At 30.1% G+C, this 24037-nt stretch overlaps 1 protein-coding gene and 1 long non-coding RNA gene across 2 annotated transcripts in view; both read left to right on the top strand.

Moving 5' to 3' along the window:
• LOC113510820 (protein amalgam-like) overlaps positions 1–24037 on the top strand; it is a 135339-nt gene that overhangs the window by 64351 nt on the left and 46951 nt on the right. The window lies entirely within an intron of this gene.
• LOC128200972 (uncharacterized) lies at positions 3287–5086 on the top strand. Its single transcript, XR_008252997.1, has 2 exons — positions 3287–3614; positions 4718–5086. It is a non-coding gene; the product is annotated as an uncharacterized LOC128200972 (long non-coding RNA).

Here is a 24037-nt window from a genome sequence, read left to right as displayed (position 1 = left end):
TGTTTTAGTGTTTAAATCATCATGATTAAATCCCTAAGAAATTAGGTCTTTAAATAATTATCATATCATTTAAGTAAAATTTCTCATATAAATAATTCCAATATTTCCCCTACAGTTATTATAAATAAAGAAAATTATATAAATTTTCTATAGACTTAGATATAGAATCATAACGTGTATAATCTCCTTTTTTGTTTGACATCTGTCACATTAATGACGTATTGAATGACGTATTGATGTATTGAATTGAATTTTGATTATCTATCACAACTGTCAACGTAACAAATACTAGCAAGTTTGTTTATTTGTATTTTTTAATATAATTAAATATAAAATCATCATATATCAACCGTAATATACAACTAAATTATCAGTGACATAAATAATCATGGTTTACACCAGAAATAATTAATAGTATCCAGTAATGCTGCAGTTTTATATTCATATCAGTAGCCAAATGTCTTTCAAATTCAAGAATGAACAGAAGATTAGAAGTTTAACATTCTTATTGCAATTGTACTTGCAATAATATATACATACAGTACTAATTCTCAAGAACATTCCTCAAATACATGTGTGGTGAAGATTTTCCCAATATGCTATCTATTTGATTTCTAAAATGTAAATTTATTAAAGAAAATAATCAGTGTTAGTGTTTGCTTTATTAATATTTAAAGTAATTGTCCTAACTTGATATTAATAGGTTCATATCTCCTTGGATACAGCCCAACATATGAAATTTATAAAATACTAATATTATATTTTACTACTTGTATATCTCCATTCTATTCCCATAAATATTCAAAATATGTATATTAAATATAAATCCAATAAAGATTCACTAATATTAACCCTGTCTGAACTTGTCTAGCCAATATAACATGAACAAACAACACACATACAAACCATATCGCTATGACAACTTTCTTCCTAAATATAAGTAAAATACATAGCTCACACTTGTCATTTAGTACTAATTTTATTGTGTACCTCATACCTAGTTAAGAGTAATAATAGTCAGAGAATCCTTTAGTACATTTATTACCATTAGGAAATAAATCCACACCCATAATATTAGCATAATTAAATATTATTAGAAACCAGTAATACATACATTGTTATTATCAGCTGACTACAATAAAATCAATATTAAATATATATATATATATATATATATATATATATATATATATATATATATATATATATATAATTTATCTAGTAACACAATTAATAATGTATTAAAAGTTACATCCACATAAAATCACTTATTAAGCTGTATATCTGAAAACAAATCCCCACATTAGTCATGGATAATCATATAGACTAAGAATGTTAATCTGGTCGACCGAGTAATGGTATAAAAACACTTCACCATGAAGCGTTAAGTATGAACAGATATTCCAAACCAACACTGTAATAGTGTAATAAATACAAATATTTCATCATCATCATCGTCTCAACCATCACCAACCCACGACTGAATACAGGCAATTTCCACCGACTGACACAAGGAACGGCCCCACAATACACATAAAACAGTCACTCCAAACAATGGAGATAGCCACACCGCTTTACAGGGTCGCCACTCAATAACCCCTCTCTCTCATCAATGGCTGTTTCCCCAGCAATGAGACCAGACCATAGTCACTTTAGTCTATTATCCTCAATAAATAAATACTTTATAATAACTAGATATGAAACTAGTTAGTATTGTAATAGTTCAATAATTGATTCAATAAGTATTTTCCAAAACTGGACAATTAGAACATTGAATAAAATTGATGAAGTTCTATCAAACGACCATATAATTGGATTTTGTATATGAGTAGAATAACGTAAGTACGTAAATTATATTGATGTAAACTTTGTTCAAATGTAATTGCATTTAACGATATACGCATTACCTAAAGGTATATGGACTCGACTAAATACGTATTTTAATAGTTGTTGGGAAAAATATTAAGTATAGACTTTGCCTGTGATCACAGTCAAAAATCTAACTACGTAATTTAATAAATGGAACAAGCTTCCTCCAGTCTTCTATTGATTAATTTCATACACTTAATCGATAGTGATACACTAAGATCTCAAACCCCTTCATCGAACCAGTCCCTCCTAGATCTATATCCTAGTTATTTTTTTATTTTATTGCGCAGTTCCTTAAAACACGACTCCTGCGCCATTTTTTTTTCTCTTTCCTCATTGCGCAATTCCTAAAACCGACTCCCCACGCGCCCGCCGATCTGCCGGCTCTCCCTCTTTTTCTTTTTTTTTTTTTTTCTCTTCATCTAGTAATGTCATAGATTATGTCACCGAAGGGTATATATTTCAATAATCAGATTTAGCCTATTATTCGAACTGAACTTTTCTTTAAATTCAATTTAATTATATGTTAACGTATTTTGGTATTTTCTATTAAATTGATTATCGAATTTATAAAACTTTAAAGGCTCTCATAAACCTTATTAAACTGTGTTGTATGCATCCTTTTTACACCTGATGAGAAAAAGGTAAACTATAATTTGGTTAATATAAAATATAATATATTTTTGTTTAATTTATTTAATTTTCTTGTGACGTCCACTACACTTTGAAAACACATCAAAGGAGTATGTAATATTTCATATATGAACGTCTTCTCTGTATACTATTGTGAACCTTGACTTTAAAGTTTGTTTATATTAAATAGCTCAGCTTTCGCAGCGGTCACCCATAGGAACCCCTGTTTCTTTTCTATGTACTTATGGTATTAAACCTATTGTACTATAGGCGAACCGTCACATGTCGACGTGAATTAATACATATAGTATCGTATATGCTAATTTAGTATATAAACTACCCGTATACCAAAATCATTTAAATACGTTCACTAGTTTTTGCGTGAAAAACTAACAAAACTACATACATTTATTTTGAATACACTATCGTGACTTACGCGATAAAAAATTTTTTACAGGTAAATAGCTCTACATGCCTGCTTCTTTATTGCCGACGTTTTGGCGTAGATTGCACTTGTTGTAACCACAACGTAGTATTTACCTGCAAAAAATCTTTCAACCGCGTTAAGTCTCATTAATGTATTTAAAATATGTTAAATACATTAATAATTAACTAATACATACATTCATCCGTTCCTCGTTACAAACTTTCACATTAATACATTAATAGCATTAATTTATATACACTTTGTACATGATAAGCGTATACGAATATGTAGCGTACAAACAAGAATTTTCCGTTAGCGGTCTGGCAACTTATAATGAGCACGCATTATGTTGATTTGGCAATTAGTGTCAAATGGGGAACGTTTCATCTGACTCGTGTTAGCGATCGCATGCGTTCATTACCCAGTACCGTGTTCCCACAGGCTGATATATTGCTCTCATTGTCGCGAACTAACAACGCACTATTCTGGCTAACGGTCCACAATACTGACCTCATACGTCCGCTACATTGTTACAGCAGACTAACAAAGAATAAAAACAGACACGGAAAACATTAGCTAATGAATTTCCTGCCCTTACCTCTGTTTTCTTCGCAAAAAGTGAGTCGAGATTATAGAAATGGAGCAAGTAAGGATGATTACAGGTGTGCGAGGATTAGAAGGAAATGTAAGAATAGGCTTTTATGTTTTTCCTCTATTATTATTCTCTTTGAGCTGACATCGTCTCAGGGTTGTGCTGTAATCTCGTGATACGGAGAATTACATAATATTCGTATTCTCTCGATTATATTTCTAAATAATATATAATATTAACAGAAAATTTATTTAAGCAATAGATAGGTACACACCGACAATTCTACAGATACGTCATAAAACTAAGCAATAAAAGTTTATGTTGTATTTATGTTATGTGTAACCATCGTATGTTATAGTATCAGCCGTTAACTCTATTGTTGAACATCCTCCTCATAATAAGGGGTTTAAATATTTTTAATATAAATAATTAAATATTTTCAATATAAACAGACGAATTCATGATTACAAATGATTATATTGTACGCGAAATGTATCCAAAAATGTCAAAAGAAGGGATTGTGAGTTAGGCCACTAGTCTAACAAAGTATAGATTGAGAAGCTGTGATCAAAGGAAGTTTATAAAAAATTACACAAGAACAATAATATCAATACAGCTACCTTTAATCAACGCACTACTCGCCATGTCTGATTTTAATCGAATAATAAAAGGGGAATTACGAAATATGCTGTCTTGTCTGTGATAGGTCTCATACGTTGTTACTTCTAAGGAATATGACCACGGTTCACTATATTTTTTCTACCTATGACATTCACCCTTGAAACATATATTGCATGGCGACCTATTCATGGCCTTTGTACAAAATAAGCATATTAATATTTACAAGAAAAGTTGCTATACGAATTTAGATGAAAGTTTCTATAACCATCACTTAATTTATAACTTTACTTATTATTATCAGAACTTTATTTATATAGTGTGTATCTAAGAGGTTATAATTGTCCAAAATCTAGCAAAAATTACTGAAATAAACTGAATGTGGTTTCCACAATTGTATTTCTGAAGAACTTCAAATATCTAATAGATAGATACACTTTATTATTTCCTCCAAAAAATTATAATAGTAAACTTATTATACGTTCAAACAGTTGCAAGTTATTTATTCTATTAATTACAAAAATGATCATAATGAGAAAAAAATGGGCGATCTTATCGCTAAAAGCGATCTTTTTCAGGTAACCTTTGGATGGAAAGGAGTAATAGGTAGTACATCGACGTAATTTATACCCATGATGTATTCCAGTAATTTGAAGCTAGTCATGCTCACTTCAAGGTCCAATGATCTGCGCATTGATGGCTGACTCATTCATTCTACTCGTAAAAGGGAGCTGCGTGTGGGGGCTGGTCTGCTCATATTTGCTCGTTTATTTTATATTTAATAATATATATAAATAACTACTAAATGCTAATTACATTCATAGTACCCATACAAATTCTTCTCAGCAGAAAACAACATTCCGAACCCAGCAGTAAACTCATAAAAAATTGACAATATAAAAGAGCTTGTAAACAAATCTATTTGAATAAAGATTATTTCTATTCTATTAATATTCTATTCTATTTCACTCTATTCTACTTCTGTTACATTCTGTTCTTTTCTAATCTGTTCTATTCCGTTCTATTATATTTGGAATATGGTTTTATCTTAATGGTGTATTAATCATTATCTAGAAGTGGTACTATTTCCAAATTTAACGCATACGAAGTTGTTACGGCTAGTATAAAATAAAACATTGTATATTATATCGCGTAGTAACCTATATTAACGTCATAAATATTAGAGCTTTCACTCAAAGTAGGTTTTCAGCTTAAATGAAATTGTGGACAAAGTTTGCACCCTAGGGGATAATTTAAAGTCATAAAGTAATAAGCGGTTTATGTTTAAGAAGAAAAAATAACATAATCATTTTAGGCTTGGAAATTCATAAATGAAAACCAAAAAACAATTTAAAATAACGTAATCCGTTGTACGTAATTTAAGGATTCTTTTTAATCATTCTATAGTGTTTGCGAATTGTAAATAAATAAGATAGAACTTTATTAACGAATACAGGGTTGCACTGTTACATTTTTTTTTTTGCCCTAGTAACTAGATAGAGACGACTTCAAATGTAGAAAGTCATTGAATGCACGAGAACAATAAGAATCTTATGACGATCTATGGGGGAGATCTATATTTGGCAAGGGAATTGTAAATGGCTGAAATAACGATGATGAGAAATCATGATAATAATAACTGACATTTTCATCATGATCACGATTGAATAATTTGAATATGAAATTTTATTATATGAAAATAATTTGATTTGTCTATTATGTCAATAATACTTCATTAAAATAAGCATATACATAGCATTTGGATTGGAGAAGCACAAAGTTTTAACAGAGTCTGTCCTATTCATGTTTTTAGCCGTAAAGCATTAAGAATTAAGAGTACATTACGGCCACTGCTGGTACACTGGTTCTATCCTAACAAAATCAATGCATTGCAACATGAAAATATCGAAGGAGTTAAACCACTTTAGTTGTTAATAAGGCCGTATTAAGATGAGTAACACGCATGTGATACCTCTGGTGTTACAGGTGTTCAAAGGCTATAGTATCCATTTACCATTAAACGTACTCATGAAAACATAGATGTCTATATTTTCAAGTGACGAAATACTTCTAAGACGAAGTGTGTAAAACACTTCTAACTAAGAACCTTCTCTTTTTGAAATTCACTTAAAATAAAGTGATATTATTTTCGTTCTGAAGCAACTGGTGCCTGTCCGCGTGATCGCTTTATCTACAATGCCTACCACTAACAAATTGTCAAGATTATCTTCCCGTCTCCAGGCTATGTCAGACAAGTAACAGAATACTGATTCAGATTTGTTGTTTATTTTGTCAGCACTTTGTTAATCTTTTTTTATCATTTTGTTGGTAATAACTGTATTCCCGCATTTGAAAAAGTTACGTCTAATAAATTTAGGTATTAAATACTTATTTATTTAATGAGTGATCAAAAAATATTAAATGATGGGTAGGCACGACAAATATGTAATAAAAACAATTAAAACAACAAAAGGTACCAATTAATATTAGTTTTACTGCTTTTACATTAATAATATTAATAAAGATATTTAAAATAAATAACTTATTTATTATTATTTTTATTAATTCTTTTAGATTATATAAGTATACTATTGCAATGCCACATTTTATGTCTTAGTATATCTATTTTGTTTCGCAAATAAACGGTTTACGATTGAATCGTGGAAAAATTTGTATCTAAAACTAATTTCCATATTAGTACTCTTACTAATACGGAAGTTAAATCAACACTACTGATTATAAAAGGAATTACCTAAAATTGGTTCGGCATAAATGAAAATATCACACAACAAGATAAAAAATCAAACGGTCTCCACTTTGAAAAAAATGGTAAAAATTACATAATGTTCTTATAAAGATGTCTACGAAAAATGTACGTGTTTTGACAAAATACTGATATTGTTTACATATATATGAGTATATATAAACGAAAGGTCTGTTTTGTTTGCTGCCCGTTCATTACAGGCCGCTGAAAGCCCCCGCAACGTGATAGATGACCTGCTCATCGAAAATAATGGCCCATTCAGAGTCCTTTCAAAATCATTTACCTTGTCCAATTACTATATACTTGGTATGCACATAATTTGCTCGTGACCAATGCAATGGGAGTGTTGTGGTAAATTTGTCACTGAATTTAATTAAAAGCCAAATATGAGACTGCATTAATTCTCCTGGCCCAAGTTACGGTTTTCATAAGCATCGCTTGTGACTCATACGAACTAGGAAATATATGAGAAAGTTTAGTTGGAGTTGTATCTCCAGCTCGAAGTGTGTTCGCTCTTGTATTTACCGACTACGTTTATACAGAATTTGTATGTATTATAGACATAACGTATTAAATAATAAAATAAATAAAAATGCTCACAATTATAATGTCAGATAATCAGAGTTGGACGTAACGCTTAATATGTCCACATTTTTGGCTAAGCACGGAAAATAGAGTCCTATTCACATTTCACACATGTCCACATTTCTCCTCGCATATAAGATTGCAATGTAACAAGGTGCTGACTTACCGTTGTTATTTGGATGATTCGGATTTTTATCCCAACCATCAGGATAAATGGCGGTCTTCTAACGTGTGTTTTTCAAAACACCTTCTTCCATGCATAATTATACTTTGAAATCAACTTCCAGCAGCAGTATTTTCGAACCGATACGATATCGTAACCTTCAATAAAAGAGCACATTCCTTTTTAAAAGGGCAGTTATTCCTCTGGTTTTGTGGGTGCTCATGGACAGCGGTAGTCACTTACTGTCGGATAGCCCGCATGCTCAGTTACCCCTTGTGTTATAAAAAAAAAGTATTTTCCATCACCAGCGTGTTAGTTGTAAATTTAAATTGACACAAACAAAGTTTTTGGTGCCAGCCAGGGCTAGCCAGGTACTCATGGGCGAGGATAGTTACTTACCATCAGGTGAACTACATGCTCATTTGGTCCTGTATTATTAAAAAAATCAGTAAGAATATTGTGACTAAAAATTTCAAATGATCGAATACACGATATCAGCAAATAAACATACCGTCTAACTAATATATGTTATATGTAAATAATACTATATTTATGATATGTATACGTAAAGAAACAATTCCTACCGCATTTTTTTAAAATGAATAGTGCGACAGTATTGTTCAAAATGAAACTTTTTACATACATTGATAGATGTAGTTCTTTATAAAAAAGAAAATTAAAAAACAAATGAATTATAACAAAATATAAAGTACATCAAGTCAACAGACGGCATTTTTAAATTAACCCAAAAACTTGTATGTTGAAATTAAATCGGCGCTTCTTCTTTCTTCTTTTTCATCTTTGAATTATATATTAGTAATATAAAAAATAATATATAACAACAAAAACCAGCATATTTTTAAACAACTATTAACTTTGTTATGATTGAAATTACTGTTATTTTCAAAGTAAAATCCTAACATTTATAATATAGATTCTATACTATCATGTTAATAAGGACTAACAGTTAGAGAAGTTAGCTTTCAATTCATGAATGCAAATAGCAATTAAGTGACATTAGCGGGAGACTTTGTAAAAAATTCGTCTGTGCCACTCATGTTTCTGCGATGAAACAGTTGTGATTTCATGACTGTATTTCAGTTTAAAGAATGAGATATGGCAGTAAAATTATAGGGTACGCAGATATAATACCTTCGTCCTCAGGAATGGCAATGCATAAGTATCACAGTGTATTCAATGACATTCATGTCTATAATGTCGATTGCTACTTTTTAGGTGTTAGGTTATGTGTAGGTTTTTACATTAGGTGGGTCGTCAGCTTACTACATATTGTATCATAAAAAACGACATTGTTTTCAAAGTTGCGAATGATTTTTTTTCCAAAATATTACATGACTAAAAGCAATTCTAAACCTTGTACCATCACACACGTTATTAATTTATATTTTCTCGCTAACAAGAGAATGGTGTTGAATAAAATTGTTGGAGTACACCTTGATTGATGGCTATGTCAGCCATTGAGATGAGAACGGGCTATTCAGGGCATACCCTTAAATATTACGCTTCTGTTTACTGAAACACTTTCATTGTGAATACATAATATTAGCAAGTTTACTCGAATATACCTTTTTTTAAAATAAATTTTTACTAATAATTTCCTAAAAAACATGAGTAAAACAGTGACACAAAAAATTGTAAACCTTCTTTATCAGAAAGGAGTGTATTATACAGTTGTATGAATAGACAATAATTTTTAATCATTTCCGATATTTATCTGGAAAAATTAAATTTTTCTGGCAGTATAGGTTCATATTTAAAAGTGCCTTGTGACCCCGGCATAGAATGGGCTACCTTTTCCTTCCTGTGGGAGTCGTAAGAGCCAACTAAGGGAATTTGATGGTCAAGGAATTAGCAACAGTGTCCCTCTTAAAACATCATCAAAAGCATAACTATAGATGTCAACCTGCTTGCCAAGTGTGACAACTACTGGCATATACCTAAATAAGGGGAGGCCTATGTTCGGCAGTGGACAGGCAGTGGACAGTTAACGGCCGATATGATGATGATGCATGGTAATGATTTGTATTTAAACCTGTAAGTTTAAATAGAAATCATTACCATTAGTATTATTAACAAAATTATGTAGTCATTCCACTGTCAAATAATGTAAGATATTGTTCCATAAAAAAAAAACACTGATTTCAATTCATTCTAATATAAGAACTAAACTATTTAACCGACTTTGTAATTTGAGTCCTTTTAGATAAATAAAAAAAAATCCAAATCGATTTAGAAATGACAGTTATGAAGTAACAAAAATATAAAAAAATACTTTTGAATCGAGAGTCTTCTCTTTTTTTTGTTGAAATGAATGTAATAAAAAATTAATTTTTTTGACATTCGAATTCAAACAAGGAATATAATAGGTATATCTAGATTTTTTAACATAAAGCACAGCCCATTTATTGATGGATTCTAAGAATAAATGGGATGCCGTTAGATTTATCTTTATAGTTTTTTTATGGGTAATAATGGAATGGAGAACACATCACGTAGCACCAAATAGTCCCATAGTAAGCACTTGTACTATAGGAATTAGACAACCGATAAACTCTTAAAATACAGGGGTTGATCCGTGAAAATTTGAATTTGTATGTATTTTTCAATGCTAAATCATAATAAAATAAATACATACATATATATACTATATAAACGTTGTTTCACAATTTATATATAAATATAAAAATATATATATATTAAAATACAGGGGTTGATCGTAAAGCGTGAAAATTTGAATTTGTATGTATTTTTCAATGCTAAAACATAATAAAATAAAAGTAAAAAAAATTGTCAAAAAAATAAAAAAATATATTTAGGGATGAGCTATTCTTGTCATTGAGGGATATGAAAAATAGATGTTGGCCGATTCTCAGACATACCCAATATGCACGCAAAATTTCATGAAAATCGATAAAGCCATTTTGGAGAAGTTTGGTAACAAATATATATATATATATATATATATATATATATATATATATATATATATATATATATATATATATATATATATATATATAATAGCCATAAACTGTCAACAATAGACATTATCATCATATTACCCGTTAATTGTCCACTACTGAACATAGAGTTCCCCCATAAGGCTTTGGTGATGTTTGAAAATTGACGTTGGTACCCATCTCTTAACTATTAATTTCCCTTAGTCTCTATTACTACGCCCACGGAAAAGAAAGGGATGATTCATTCTATGCCAGAACCACACAGCACAGTAAAAATTTACATGCCTATTTTATTATGCAATATGTCGAACAATGTAAAACATATGTATCGTTCATAATCCATTCTGCATATTTACTCATACTGCGACTCTCATGCTTGGTTGTTTCAACGAAGAACTTGCGCGGGTTACTTACTGTAATTAAAAACAAGGAAGACATCACAATTTGAACACCATTTATTGGGACCACAAAACACATACATACGATGGGCAGAAGAGAGTACAATCTCTTTTCATTACACTGGTTGACAGATAGGACAGTATGTGACAAGTAGTGGGTTGCCATTATAAATTATTTTTGTAAGTAATACATTACATTGTTAAGACGAATTATGCTGTTAATGGCTGTAATTCAGATGAAATTCGGAAGTAATACTTTTTAAGCGGAATAAAAAACAGTTTTTAATTCATGTGCACTATTTCTAGAGCTATTTTAAAAAAAATATTTTTGACAATTGGGGTTCGTGCCGTTAGCCTACTGGCCACCATTTTTCTTTGAGAATCAAAACCTTTTTTAATGCGCAGCAAATACGATTCCGCATTCTAAATTCAAATGTTTTAAATTCAACTGGTTATCTCGTTGTTTATTGGTTTTTAAATAAGAATAGTGAGATTACTAATCAATATCACAACCAAAGTGGCTATTTTTTTGCGCAATAAAATATTTTAGTAGCATTTATACCCATAGATTTATTTAGAAATATACGTTCAATTATTCACTGTCATCTGTAAATGTCAGAATAGGTTATTACTCCAATATCGTATATGTTTAGAATCAATAAATCACCATCCACCATACTTTTGCTGTATGCGTTCCCCCTTTTCTTGAATGCTAGAGTGAAATGTTTTATATATAACTAGGTAGGTAGCTGTAATTCGCGACGAAAAAGAGCGCATATCTAATTATTATAAAATATTACGAAAAGGGTGGAATATGACAGTGATATTATAGGGTACGGAATCGTAACTCCTCAGTTGTCGGAAATAGTAATGCAATAATAGTAATGATACCTGCATGCTTCTGCTATTATTGTCTAAAGATGATAGTTGCTACTTTCCATTTACAGGGACCTGTAGCTTGTTTACCGTTTATATTGAAATTGTATAAATAAATATTAAAAATATTTATTTATACAATTTCAATATTATTAGAACGATTCATGGCTTAACATAGATATAAATTTGATTATGTATTGACTGTAATTCAGCTGTACGTTTACCAATAAATAAATAAATAAATAAATAAACTTATTTATGTAAAGTACTCACTGTTACAAATTCTGTACAGTCAACATCTATTGGTGTCAGCCATTAACTGTCCACTGCTATAGGCCTTCCTCATTAGGAGGGGGTTTCCAGTAGTTGCCACGTTTAGCAGGTGGCTTGACAACAGTAGTTAGGCTTTGGTGATGTTTTAAAAGTGATTCCTCGACCATTAAGTTCCTTGTTTCATGTAAGTCGCCTCTTACGACACCCACGGAAAAAGTAGCCTAATCTATGCCGGGACCACAAGACCGGGACAACATCTATTACTATTGTATAATTCTTTTATATTAATAGATAATATTAATTAATATTATTTACCATCCTACTACTATTATAAATGCAATAATTTAAACGGATGTATGAATTGATCTTTGTTACTCTTTCACGCAGATACTACTAAACAGATTTAAATGAAATTAATCTTTAATTTAAAATGGGGACTTAAAATATAAGAGAAGCACATTATTTATTGATTTACATAGGCGAAGCCGAAGGATACAGCTAGTTTAAATGTTTCATCAAAATAATCGCACTGTAAGCACGCAACCGAAAGGCTATTATTATTTTTCCCCGTCATATCTAAGCAGGAAAACATTGTTAATAGAGTTACAAACTTTCTGTACAAATAATGCCTTCTGAAGGCAAACATTTCACGAAAACCCAACAAAACATGTGTAACGGCCTCCGAAAAGAGCAGTTCCAAGTCTTATCAATTTAATAAACCCCTTTAAATTAAGTAACCGAATGAGGTAACTAGGCCGAATTTCGTCCACAATTCACTGTGAGGCGTAATGGCGTCGTAAAAATCACGAGAAACGTCCAACAATCAGAGGTAAGATTAGAAACGGCAGAAACATTGGCCAAGGGCCCCGGATGCTTTCGGCGTCGTTTCGCGCGACTCCGATAAAAAAGGGTCAATTTATAAAGAGAAAGGAAATCGGTGGATAGGAGTTAATTCTTTGTTGCCACCCACTCCTACGCGACATTGGAGGTAACGTTTTAAATTGTTTTCCCTCCTTCTATACGTAACCGTGAATTCAGATCCGCCTCAATTACCATTGTAATTTCAAAGTAATTGACAAGTATCTTTGGAACTATGTTGATTTTGTAAATAGACAATGCTGAAAACGTAGTATTTTATTGAAATTATGGAGAACTATCTAATTTCGAGAAATCCCTGTCCGCTGTCAAAGTAATGGTCTGAACCCAGAATGATAACGATCATAATATACAATGGGGTTGACAGGTTTTATTATGGGTTCCCATTCGGTCTTGCCTCGTCTGATGGTAAGTGATGGTATCACCCAAGATAGAGCCAGCTACCCAGAAAATCCCTATTCACTATCGACTTGATTTGTCTCTGGTGTAGGGTTGCATTTTTTTTATAAGTGCCATCATTTAATTCTTTAACAGCTCGTATAAGAAAGAAACTTTAAGTCACATAAGCAATTAAATTAATAAAATGTGAGGTAAATTAATTGAAATCTAAGAACATTGCATATATGAATACATGCATTGCATATATAAATTAGCTATGGAAAAACTGCAAAGAAGTTTTGTGGCCCTAAGCATATATGTATGTTGCTTATATATTGTACAATACTAATAAACACACACTACTATGGTAGTCATCGTCATCATCTTTTCAGTCGTTAACCGGCCAATGATAAACATAAACGTCTCCTATAAATTGTTACAAGGAACGGCCCTGAACCACCTGCATTCACTAAGTCCCTGTTATATATTTCTAGTTATCGCTCCATTTAGTAGATAATTGTCCAACACTGCGTTTGCCTGTACGAGTACCACTCTTTACCTAGAGTACCTTCCTTCTCCATCAGATATCAAATGCTGTCCATTAATGTAACTAGACATGGATCTCTCTCCTATAGAATAAGATCTTGGCTTATACATTACCGTACCTTATATTGTGCAGTGTGGTTCTAGCATAGAATACCCCTCTTTCTCAAGGGTCTCTAAAGGCGTGATATGCAGCAGCGTCCCTCTTAATACATCACCAAAGTCTAACTGCGTTTGCTAAACCGTCTATCAAGCATGGCAACTACTAGCAAAATACTACCATGACGGAGACCTTTGTTCAGCAGTGGACAGTTAAATATGACAGTAAAACAAACGATATCGTACCGTACCATGGTATTTTTATATAATTTAAGACTGTGTTCCAATAAAACCAACTTCCGTTCTGGCATAACGAGTTATATTAATTTAAAAACTAAGGAACCGATTTTAATAAAATGTCAATTTGTAAATATATCCTTTCATACAAATAAAGAATTTTCCAAATCTAATTATAACTGAAGGAGTTATGATATGAACAAACTTAAAAAAATATATAAATGAATTGAAAACCTTCTTTTTTTAAATAGGTTGAAAAGCACTCATAAAATACATTCCTAACATATTAAAAATAACTAATAATAACATATAATCATTAATAATAACATATTAAAAAAAATCCTAACATAAAAAACTGCAAGTTATAATAATAAGCGCTTTCTGCATAAACCAAGAACATTCCTCTGGATATAAATTAAGAAACAGGTGGCCTTAACTATAATTTGAAAACTGTAATATAAAATCTAAATTGCCCGCTACTAAAAGCCATTTAAATCCTTTATTTTTTTGTTCTATAACGTATTTTCATTTAATAAAAACACCAACAACGTATAAATTATAATATGTCATATTAGTGACAAATCAAAAATCCATTTCTGAATATATTGGAACATTACGGCTATAAACTTACCCTTTGTAATTATAAAAGGAATTGTGTCGCTGTAAGATTTTTTAAATAATTAGTTGCATCACGCGGTTTCGACTGTGTGAATCAGTATACAAAGTGCTAATAACAGTACATATAGATAGATATAACATACCTGTGTACCAAATTTCATTCAAATCCATTCAGTTTAAGTATAACTAAATAACAAACATAGAAATATTATACGATATTAATGGGTTAAAAGCCTATATTACTTTATTTCATGAAAAAATCTTATCTAAAGGGTATAAAATGTATTTAAAATATTATAATTCAAATTTGCACATTTTGCAAATTAATATAATATCATTGTATTATATTGTGATATCTTTATCGTACATACTTTACATTGGAGACACATATTATATACAAAATATTTAATATACAATAACGGAATTATCACATAGAGGAATATCTTACAGTCTTACAGTAAGATCTTACAGTCAACTTTAGAGAAGCTGAAAGAAAAAAATAGAATATTCTAAGATAAAAATTTTACAACTAAAGATAAAACATAATAAAACCCAGTTAAAATTAAAGAATAAATTAAACTTATATTAAATTAAAGATAAATGAAACTAATTAAGGATATATTACAATAATAAGTAATTGTATACACCTACATGTATAAATAATAATAATACATCATCAATTCTATTAATATAACTAGCCTAACACCATTAAGTTTCTTGACAGTGTACTCCGTAATTTACCAATATTATAAAATAAATAATAATAGATACAATATGTATCTAAATGCGTCTAAACTTTATTACCCGAATAGCTACCGCTATAGACGATGGTCCTACTTTATGAGAGCTTACGGGAATTAAAGATTCGTGAAGGAAAGGATTAGAAGTACAAAGCTTATTGTTTTGTTCGGATGAATTATTATTTTTGTTATTGTTACGGTATTAATCCGAAATAAGGGATGTTTTGGATTCAATCGGAAAAGTTCTACGTTACTTAATAAGTTATAAGTACAAATGTATATAAAATGTGCACATATATAGTATATAAGTACAGTGTTGAGGAACTTATTTATGTACAACTATATACTTATAAATTATATAACGATTACAGATATATAGATTTTTTTATAGCGTTTATAAACACACATCAAATGAAACTATAAATTCATTCTGTCTATTATTAATCCCATTTTGTTCTACAGCCGGGTATAAGTCTTCACATCTCTTAAAAAAAATCCTGTACAAAATTCATTACTGCCTATTTTGTACAATATTTTCGTCGATTCTTCTCGAATTTAGACGATTAAGACAAAAATTCTCAAGTTGTGACGGTTCGCCTATAGTACAATAGGTTTAATACCATAAGTACATAAAAGAAACAGGGGTTCCTATGGATGACCGCTGCGAAAGCTGAGCGTTTAATATAAACAAACTTTAAAGTCAAGGTTCACAATAGCGTACAGAGAAGACGTTACCATATATGAAATATTGACACAGAAGGGAAACTCCTTTGATGTGTTTCCAAAGTGTAGTCGATGTCACAAGAAAATTAAATAAATTAAACAAAAATATATTATATTTTATATATAACCAAATTATAGTTTACCTTTTTATCATCAGGTGTAACAAAGATACATACAACACAGTTTAATAAGGTTTATGAGAGCCTTTAAAGTTTTATAAATTCGATAATCAATTTAATATAAAATACCAAAATACGTTAACATATAATTAAATTGAATTTAAAGAAAAGTTCAGTTCGAATAATAGGCTAAATCTGATTATTGAAATATCTACCCTTCGGTGACATAATCGTTACGTTATTAGAGAAAGAATAGAAAAAAAAAAGAGAAAAAAGAGAGACGGCAGATCGGCGGGCGCGCGGGGGTCGCTTTTTAGTAATTGCGCAATAAAAACAAAAAAAAAAAAAAAAAAAAAAAAAAAAAAAAAGATGGCGCAGGAGTGGTGTTTTGGGGATTGCGCAATAAAATAAAAAAAATAACTGGGATATAGATCGAGGAGGGACTGGTTCGATGAAAGGGTTTGAGATCTTAGTGTATCACTATGATTAAGTGTGTGAAATTAATCAATAGAAGACTGGAGAATCCGGTGAGCTTGTTCCATTTATTACTACGTAGTTAGATTTTTGACTGTGATCACAGGCAAAGTCTATACTTAATATTTTTCCCAACAACTATTAAAATACGTATTTAGTCGAGTCCATATACCTTTAGGTAATGCGTATATCGTTAAATGCAATCACATTTGAACAAAGTTTACATCAATATAATTTACGTACTTACGTTATTCTATATATACAAAATCCAATTATATGGTCGTATGATAGAACTTCATCAATTTGATTCAATGTTCTAATTGTCCAGTTTTGGAAAATACTTATTGAATCAACTATTGAACTATTACAATATATTAGTTTCATATCTAATTATTATAAAGTATTTATTTATTGAGAATAATAGACTAAAGTGACTATGGTCTGGTCTCATTGCTGGGGAAACAGCCATTGATGAGAGAGAGGGGTTATTGATTGGCGACCCTGTAAATGCAAGTGCGGTGTGGGCTACCTCCATTGTTTGGAGTGACTGTTTTATGTGTATTGTGGAGCCGTTCCTTGTGTCAGTCGGTGGAAATTGCCTGTGTTCAGTCGTGGGTTGATGATGGTTGAGACGATGATGATGATGAAATAATTGTATTTATTACACTATTACAGTGTTGGTTTGGAATATCTGTTCATACTTAACTATGGTGAAGTGTTTTTATCTCTCTCGACCAGATTAATGATTCTTAGTCTATATTTGATTATCCATGACTACATGTGGGGATTTGTTTTACACCAGATGTACAAAGAAACAGCTTAACTGTTGCAAGTGATATTATGTGAATGTAATACTTTTAATACATTATTAATTGTGTTACTAGATAAATTCATGTGACTGTGGGGTGTTTATGGTAAACAAGCCTGTATTGTTTAAATAGATATTTTGTCTTGATTTATTATAAACTTTAATATTGATTTTGTTGTAGTAAGCAAGCTGATAATAACAATTCTGTGTGTATTATTGATTACTAATAATATTTAATTATGTTAATATTATAGGTGTGGATTTAATTCCTAATGGTAATAAAATTATCAAATGATTCTCTGTCAATAATTACTCTTAACTAGGTATGAACAGTATAAAATTGGTACTGTATGACACTTGTGAAGCTATGTATTTTACTCATATTTAGATAAAATTGTCCTGGCGATAAGTTTTGTATGTGTGTTGTTTGTTCATGTTATATTGACTAGACAAGTTCAGACAGGGTTAATATTAGTGAATATTTATATTTATATTTAATATACATGTTTTGAATATTTTATGAATAGTAACAAGATATAAAAAAAATATAATATTAGTATTTTATAAATTTAATTATTGAGTTATATGTTTAAGTCGGACTGTATTCAAGATATAACCTATTAATATCAAGTTAACATTATTTAAATATTAATAAAAAACACTAACATGATTATTCACTTCTTTAATAAATTTACATTAGAGGTTAAATCAAATAGATAGCATATTGGGAAAAAACTGCACACATGTATTTGAGGAATGTTCTTGATAATTAGTAATGTATATATTATTGGATATAAATTGCAATAAGAATGTTAAACTTCTAATCTTCTGTTCATTCTTGAATTTGAAAGTAAACTGTACTATAAAATATAAAACTGCAGCATTACTGGATACTATTAATTATTTCTGGTTTAAACCATGATTATTTATGTCACTGATAATGTAGTTGTATATTACTTGATATATGATGATTTTATATTTAATTATATTAAACAAATACAAATAAACAAACTTGCTAGTATTTGTTACGTTGACAGTTGTGATAGATAATCAAATTCAATTCAATACATCAATACGTCATTCAATATATTAATGTGACAGATGTCAAACAAAAGGAGATTATACACGTTATGATTCTATATCTAAGTCTATAGAAAATTTATATAATTTTCTGTTATTTTATATTAACTGTAGGGGAAATATTGGAATTATTTATGTGAGAAATTTCACTTAAATGATATGATAATTATTTAAAGACCTAATTTCTTAGGGATTTAATCATGATGATTTAAACACTAAAACACTTGTTTATCTGAGAAATCCTCTTAGTAAATAGGTTTACTAAGACACTAAAAGGAAGTAGATATAGTATAACTATAGTACAGCTACAATAATTGTATGGGACTTACTGTCCTTTCTATACAAATATATATTTAATCTATATCTTTCACATTATAATTATGCAATATATTGCCTCTACTACTACAACATACACAAATAGGACTTATTGTCCTTCCTATATACCTATATATAATAATTGACCTGGCACTTTAATGTGTAATTTATCAGTACTTATGACAACAACCAATTAGGACTTATAGTCCTCTCTATAAAGCTATATTGTTATTTAATCTGATTATTTCACAATGTGATTAATCAAACCTCTCCAAATATTACAAAAGATCTCTATTACTCTCAACACAATAATAGCTTGTTGGACTTAGTGTCCTCAAACTTATAGAAAACCCAACTGGTTATTTCACGAGACGTTGTTAACTTGTGATTAATCAGTGTCTTTTAAAGGACTTATAATTCCTTTAGATATATCTCTCTGAATAAATAATTGGTTAATTCACAATGTGGTTAATCAACAATAATATTATATATAATTGACTGGACTTATAGTTCATTCAATAGCACTCATTACTTTTAGTAGCTCTCGACCTATGGGTTGGACTACTCGTTTTTAAATCAAGAGATTTAACTTGAACCTTGAGTATTCTTGGTATTAAGTAAATAATATTAAATTGACAATGCTATGTTATGATATAGCAATTATCAACATTATATGGCTTGGCCAATTCCAAGGTGTGGAAGGTATCCCCTATCACACAAATCTTCATCTCTATCGGATGTCTTCACAGGTGATCTCTAATGTCACATTATAGGGCCGAAGGGTTATGTCCCATCAAAGTAAGTTCTGGTGTCGGGGTGATATCTCTTCTAGGTCTGATCTCTTGTGGAGCCGAATATTGAGTAAGCTCATAACAGAGTGACGCTGGGAAACAGTTTCGTACTGTTAGTGGGTATCTCTATGTCGCCATATAGGACTGAAAGGGTCATCGCCCATGAGTAAGCTCTCGTGTCGGAGTGATCCTGGGATTTCAGTTCCGATCCGTTTGCCTCTGGCAAACACTAATTTATACTGGAAGCATCGGGGGGCTGGTGGAGCCACTGTCATGTTGAAGTAAATGTACTTATGTTTGGTTTGGAACTGAGAATACTATTTTTTATTACCATCAGAGTGCATTAATAAATACCCTTCCCTACCTTTTAGGAGGAAGAGTTATAGATAGTTGGAAAGTCTTCCACTGGTCGTTGAGGGGCCCGACCGCTCCCCCATTTTTTTTTTTTTATTATTACAGTTATTCTGTAATTTACTATAAAATTAATATATTATATTCTAAGTTACATGAATTATGAGTATAATTCATTAATTATTCTTAATCCTATATATTTATCAATCATCTATTATAACTCCTATCATATACCAATATAAAGAACCTTTTTTATTACACACATAAACAGATATTACATTAAACTATCACACATTTATTTATCTGGCCAGATGATTAAGTGTTCTACTATAAGATCTGTTCAATATTAAGTGTTTATTATAAGGGTTTATATGATTCATAGGATGTTTGGGGTGTATAAGGTAAATAGGTATGGGCTATATTGAGGGTGTTATTTCTTTAGGGTAGATTTTCATTATATTTTCATAGATTTCATTTAGACGATTAAGACCAAAAATAGTTTTTATATAGGGGTACTCACAAAGTGTGTAATTGTAAGTAGTGATAGGTATGATGTTTTGTGTTATTGATGTCCCAAATTTGATTCTCGATTGGGATAATTTAGAAAACTATTTTACATTGGGGAGGTTAATTTCTTATACAATTTATAATGGCAAATAATCTGATACCCAACCTAATGAACATAGTAACCGTCATCTATAGAAATAAATAGCATTATGCACAACACAGAATACGTGATACACTCCATGTGCTGTTAATTCTGTTAAATATGTTCTCGAGTCTCAGTATCATTTAATTTCGTTCCCATAACCCATCTTTCAAATGAAAAAATAGCTATGTTACAAAGTTGCATTACGACAGAAACAGGCGTAGGACAGAAATACCCAAACAGACGAATTTTTTACAGTGTAATTATAAGGTCTGGTAAATCATTACCCGGTTTCTCGCACATGTTCTCATAAGTCAAATGCATTGCAGAGAGTCAGTAGATGCAGTTGGCGCAGAACCGTTCCTTGTAGCATTCTATGGGAGAGGTCTATGTTCAGCAGTGGACTGATAATGGCTGATATGATGATGATGATTCTCAAAAAGAGACCATTGATGTGATTGAAATTTTTTTTTCTAATTGAAAATGTTTTTATATATTTTCTTCAGATTGATTAATCGACTGATTGAGAAGACAATTTTCTGTAGAACAAAAAAAAAACAATATATAAACAATACTACTCGTATGTATGTATGTACATATACTTACGACTATATTCTATTACAGGCTAGATGTGGTAAAGGTAATACTTAATAATGCATACATTTCGTCGAGGACATTGAAAGAAATAAATTTGTATTGTTTACTATTTGTGTTTTTGGTTATTATCCCAATAACGATGGTAAAATACAAACGAAAAAATCCCCGTGCTGTGTGTGATGATGTGTTACAAATCGGATTACTTCACTCTAATAGATATAAGGAAATGTTAATCGTTTATTGAGCAGCTTAGATACTTCTGATTAGTTGTATTTCGAAGTAAAGAGGAAAATGAGAGTTTCCTTAAATAAGCGGGTAATTAGGGAAAAGGACGGAATCGATTACTGTCGTTAAGAAAAATTTTGGAACATTTTTTTAATCTTTAATTTTTTACTTGCGTAGTCAGAATTTTATTAAAGAAACAAAAAGAAATTAATAGTCGCTATAAAAAACAATATTTAAATGAAAAAACGTGGGAATAGAAGTAATTTTTGGATGATTTTAAATGCGACGATGCATAAAATTAATAATTTTTTGTTCAGGAGCACTTTGACCGGGCGTTTACTTATACTGCTTAAGACTCGTGATGACAAGGGCAGTGATATAGCGGAGAGTGGGGAGTTAGCTAACTTTTGTTCATTTATTACTATATCCATAATTAAGTGTGTAATGCTGCGAAAGAAACAAAATAACATAAAAAATCATAAGCTAATATTACAAAGATAGGACCTTAATCGGGTAGATTAAACTTATTGTGGAACGTAATGCGATTTTGTCGCTCCTAAACAACTATTCGCAGAAAATCCACAGGTAAAGGAAATTAAATTTCAGAAACAGGTGTACTCTACACAAAGAGTAAAATTATAAATCCTTTCTTATATTTTATATAGAAAAGTGAATGCGTTTATTACTTCTAGGCGCATTCAGATCTTAACCAATCGTCGGATTAATAGTACGAGTAACTTTATAATTAAGTCTAAAAATTTTACTTCTTTGAGTGGGAATAATTATTTTACACAATATAAGCTGCAAAATTTGAGTAGGTATCGATATAGCAATCAGGTTTATTAAGGCTTTATTGCATAAAGAAATGTTATTAAATTTATAATGGTATCAATATACACGAGACCTATAAAATATATGGCGAAGATTTAATTAATACGAACAAGAGAAAGCGTGTCAATTTTCAATACGAATTTTCATGTTACCAAATAAAACTCGACTACAATTTTTCGTACCTTTGTGAAGGCTCAAATATATTTATTAAAAATATCACTTGATTAAAAACAAAACCATAAAATAAAATCAATAATATTTACACGGAATGTATTTTTTTTTTATGAAACTTAGAATGGAAACTTGACGACCTGATGAAAAATAGCAACCATCGCCTATTGTCATGAACTGTTATTCCTGCTATACCTATATATTTATGATGACAATGGGTACATCTCAGAGTATACTGTCATGCCCATGGTACATGACGAGCGTTGCCAATAAGCACTAAGGGTATAATAATGTCTCCAGACCTTGTAATTTCACTGCCCTTCAAACTGAAACACAGCCACACAAACGCATATTTGATTTGTAAAACAGAATTAGAAATTGTACCTTTATTCCAATATATCGGTTCGTGCTGTTCAATTTTGGCAATTTCAACTTTGCGAAATGTTGCTCATGGAGTTATTTAGGATCCCCAGGCGGTTTTCGATTTTGTGTTGCGCTTCAAAAAGCTTCGATTTCCAATTTCGTAATGCTTGATTCATAATATACCTATCAATAGGTAAATAAACTACATTATTAATAATAAAAAATCATGGACAATTTTTAAATTATCATCAATTTTTAAAATGTTCTAACTAAAAAGTAATAAAACAAATGTTTTATTTCAATATTACTGATTTTTTTTACTGCAAAATTGTAAAAAAAAAACATTCTGTAAAAAAATTTTTTTATTATTTCTTTTATATTTATTTTGAATTAAATAATTAATAATTAAAAATAATTTTAATTTTTATTATATATATATATATATATATATATATATATATATATATATATATATATATATATATATATATATATATAAAATTAATTAAAAAGCGAACAAAAGGTAACATATTAATTTTGAATTATAATTTTCCTGTTACAAAACAAAATAGGTTTAAAAATATATTAAAATACTTTTTGAACCTATATATTAATTATAAATGAATTTATATATTTAAACTTTATTATTACTTATATCATTTTAAATACTTAATTTATCTGTATATTTTATTATATATAGCGTATTGTATAATTATTAATTTCATTCTATACTTTGCGAAAAAATAGGAATGCTAAAGTGAAAACAAATCGATTAAGTATATGATATATGTATATATGATATGTTTGAATTACAATATATTTCCCAAGCATTTGTTCTTATACTCTAGAGTTGTGACAAAGATCTAATTT

This window comes from Galleria mellonella, unplaced genomic scaffold (assembly GCF_026898425.1).
Source record: "Galleria mellonella isolate WM207_F2 unplaced genomic scaffold, CSIRO_AGI_GalMel_v1 utg32, whole genome shotgun sequence".
NCBI lineage: Eukaryota > Metazoa > Arthropoda > Insecta > Lepidoptera > Pyralidae > Galleria > Galleria mellonella.
The sequence above is the reverse complement of the archived record's forward strand: the minus strand, read 5'-3'. Positions and strand labels throughout refer to the sequence as shown.